Source organism: Arachis ipaensis, chromosome B03 (genome assembly GCF_000816755.2).
Source record: "Arachis ipaensis cultivar K30076 chromosome B03, Araip1.1, whole genome shotgun sequence".
Taxonomy (NCBI): Eukaryota; Viridiplantae; Streptophyta; class Magnoliopsida; order Fabales; family Fabaceae; genus Arachis; species Arachis ipaensis.
This window is the reverse complement of record NC_029787.2, coordinates 25,672,703-25,676,215: the sequence shown is the minus strand read 5'-3', so window position 1 is coordinate 25,676,215 and position 3,513 is coordinate 25,672,703. Positions and strand designations below refer to the sequence as shown.

At 34.7% G+C, this 3,513-nt stretch overlaps 1 long non-coding RNA gene across 1 annotated transcript; it reads right to left on the bottom strand.

The window, feature by feature from the left end:
* LOC110269609 lies at window positions 384–1,939 on the bottom strand. Its single transcript, XR_002358381.1, has 2 exons — window positions 1,691–1,939; window positions 384–630 (listed from the first exon to the last, which is right to left on the bottom strand). It is a non-coding gene; the product is annotated as an uncharacterized LOC110269609 (long non-coding RNA).

The following is a 3,513-nucleotide window of genomic DNA, read 5'->3' as shown; positions in this document are numbered from 1 at the left end:
ATTACCCGGAACAGCTCGCTTATTCAATTCGTCCAACAATAATATAATTACCCTAAACCCTAAAATTCAATGATTTGGGTATAGTAGGTTGGGTGGTTTAGGGTTTAGGGTTTATGTTTTAGGGTTTAGCGTTTAGCGTTTTAGGGTTTAATGTTTAGGGTTTTAGGGTTTTAGGGTTTTAGGTTTTAGAGTTTCATTTTTAGGGTTTAGGGTTTATGATTTAGGGGTTTAGGGTTTACGGTTTAGGATTTAGGTTTTTAGGGTTTTGGGTGTATAGTCAACATTCTTTGGGTGTAAAATGCCAGGTTATGGGTGTATATTTGGTTTGATGTTTTCCTTCATATTATAGTACCTGTAAATCAAACATTTTGAATACACCAGAGAGAGTTTAATTATGGAAAAAAATTTACTTATAATTGGATCAAATATATTTACACCATGTGTTCAATTTCTTACAAGAGTATATAACAGTTACATTAATCAGTGACAATATCATTATAATCTATCTAACAAAATGGACTCAATAACAATGATGATGGCCTGGACAGTCTTATTGCATCACTTCTCCTCGCTCATATTTCTGAATTTCTCACTCAACAGATGGGTTGCACACTTTAGGTCCTTGATTTGCTGTAAACAAAGCAAAATTAGAGTTAGATATATTTCTATTATGAAAAACTGATTTGATCGAAGATATATATTTGCTCTTACATTTTTTCAGCTTGATTTTTGCCTTCCATTTTTACTGCAATGAAAAATACACCCATAAATATCAGTCAGATACACACATAGATCAACCACATACACGCAAACCGATTTTATAAGTATTTAATGAGATCAGTTCAAAATGATGTTCAATTGACTCAAACAACGATAAATATACAAGCTCAAGCAATATTACAATGTCAAGCAATATACACCCAAGGACAAGCAGTATTAGAACATTTGCAACAGTTGACTATATTAAATTATATGAGTTCAGAAATATACACCCAACAAATTACGCCATATACACCCAACACATTACGCCATATACACCTAACAAGTTACTCAATATACACACAAAAATCAGTTAGAAGAAGAACTAGAACAAGATGAACGGTAAAAACTTAGATGAGGTACATACACTCAAACCGATTTCATAAGTATTTAATTAGATCAGTTCAAAATTATATTCAATTCACTGAAACATGGATAAATATACAAGCTCTAGCAATATTGTATGTCAAGCAATATACACCCAAGGACAAGCAATATTAGAACAGTTGCAACAGTTGATTATATTACATGATATGGGTTCAGGAATATACACCCAACAAATTACGCCGTATACACCCAACAAATTACGCCGTATACACCTAACAATCAACCATATACACCCATACAAATTACTCCATATACATCCAATAAATTAAGCAATATACAGCGAAAAATCAGTTACGAGAAGAACTAGAACAAGAAGAACAGTAAAACCTAGAACCACTTTGAAGAACAGTAAAACCTAGAGGAACTTACAAGAAGAGTAAAACCTAGAATAAGAAGAACAGTAAAAACAATGATATGAGATTTAGAACAAGAAGATCAATAAAACCTAGAAGAACATAGAAGAACAGTAAAACCTAGTTCTTCGATTTCGAAATCAGAAACAGAAATGTGAAAAATGTACAAGATGAGTAAAATAATAACGTACCTTGAATAATATTTTGTTGATGGTTTCTGCTATTATTCGCGACGAGTTCAAATGTCTCTTTGGTTTGGAATGTTGCTCGAAACTTGAGGATTTGTGTTATCTTTGAAGGAGAAGAGGAAGAGTGAGCCATAACGAGCGGTTTTTTCGAAGCGTAATCGTTTGAGTGACGCGCGTGGAATTGACGCTCCATTTAAAGGGAGGGAGTGCGCGTGGATTAAACCTGTGTTGGGCTAACTTGTAAGGATTGTATGTGTTATTTGCATGTATGTGTAGCGGAGCCCTATTTTTTTTCCTTAAAATCTTGTAAGTTTACCACAACAATTTTCAAAGTCCTAGTGGTCATATTACATTTTTTTTAAATTAGTACTTATTTTCTTAAAATATTCGAGAAACTCTTCTGTATTAAAATAAAATATAAATTAATCCTTTTTTCGAAAAAAAATTAAGATAGAAAGATTAGATTGCTTAAAATTAAGGATTAATATGTTTAATATTTTTAAAAAATTTGTAACCAATTTAAATTAGCAGAAATTAATTTCTAAATGGATAACACAATGGTAAGGTACAGATAAATAGATGCATGGTGTGATATCCATAAATGTGGACCTGTGAAGATCAGAGACATGCAAAACGCAGGTAACGTTTTGCAGGCGTTGAAAACAGAAAATTGCAGGCCCTGCAAAACGCAGGCTGCGATTGGCGAGGGAATGGAACAAGAAATTGAAACGTGCCCTGCATGCCGCAGGACCAAGGCTTGACCAACTTCGAACTGAGCAAAACGCAGAATGCGTTTGTCAGTAAACCAGAGCCAAACGCAGGTTGCGTTTTGCAAGCTCTCTACCTGCATGCGTGCCACGTGTTCTGGGAGGGGGTTCAGTTGGGTCCTTATAAGTGAGAAACGCAGATTAAAGTAGAAGCATAGTTATTGAAGCAAAACTAGTTACTGAAGAAATAGTTGAGGGAGAGTGAAGAAGCTTGTGAAAGAGCTTGGTGAAGAAGAAGAACTACATGGTATAGGAAAAAAAATGGTGCGTGACTATACCAAACCAGAAGATCATATTATTGAGTATTTGGATCATCTCCAGTTTGTAAGTAAATTTTTTTAATATTTAACAATAAATATATAAATTTATTTGAATTTTATTTATTTGTGTTGTAATTAGTAGTATTGAGGTTATTAATATTATTATAATTAATATTATGTTATTATTAATTTTGCGTTACGTCTTAAATTTTTTAATACCGTTATTATTATTATTATTATGTTTTAACCGGTATTATTTAGAATTTAATAATTATCATTTTTTTTTGCAGGCTATTAGAAATTTGTTGCCCAGAAAACTGGATCCGCCAGATATGTTGAATGAGGTAGCTGCAGTGACATTGGCATTGACTGGTTTTCAACACGTTTCGCGACATTGGCATTAATGTCCAATGTTTTTATTCAGAAGAATAGTTTTTCTAATCGACCTCTTGGTAACTATTATGCAGTTTATATGGCAGCCATATATGGGAGTGGGGATTCCTGATGGCCTCGCTCCCCATATGATTATGTGCTCCACCCAGTTGCCTCTAGTGTCATTCGAGTGCATAGAATGGCACGCGACAGATCGGGTCAGACGACAGTTCGAGATGCAGCAGCTACCACCAGGCCCCGCGTTCAACCTTGGTCGTGATCACTGCAAGCGGCTGACAGGAGCACAGAACCATGATTGGGGACAGATTTACAGTCAATGGGTTAACAGATGGACATTTGACCGCTATAACAAATTGCAGCTAGGCGAGGAGATTATTGATTTCCATCCTCTCCCAGTGTACTACGA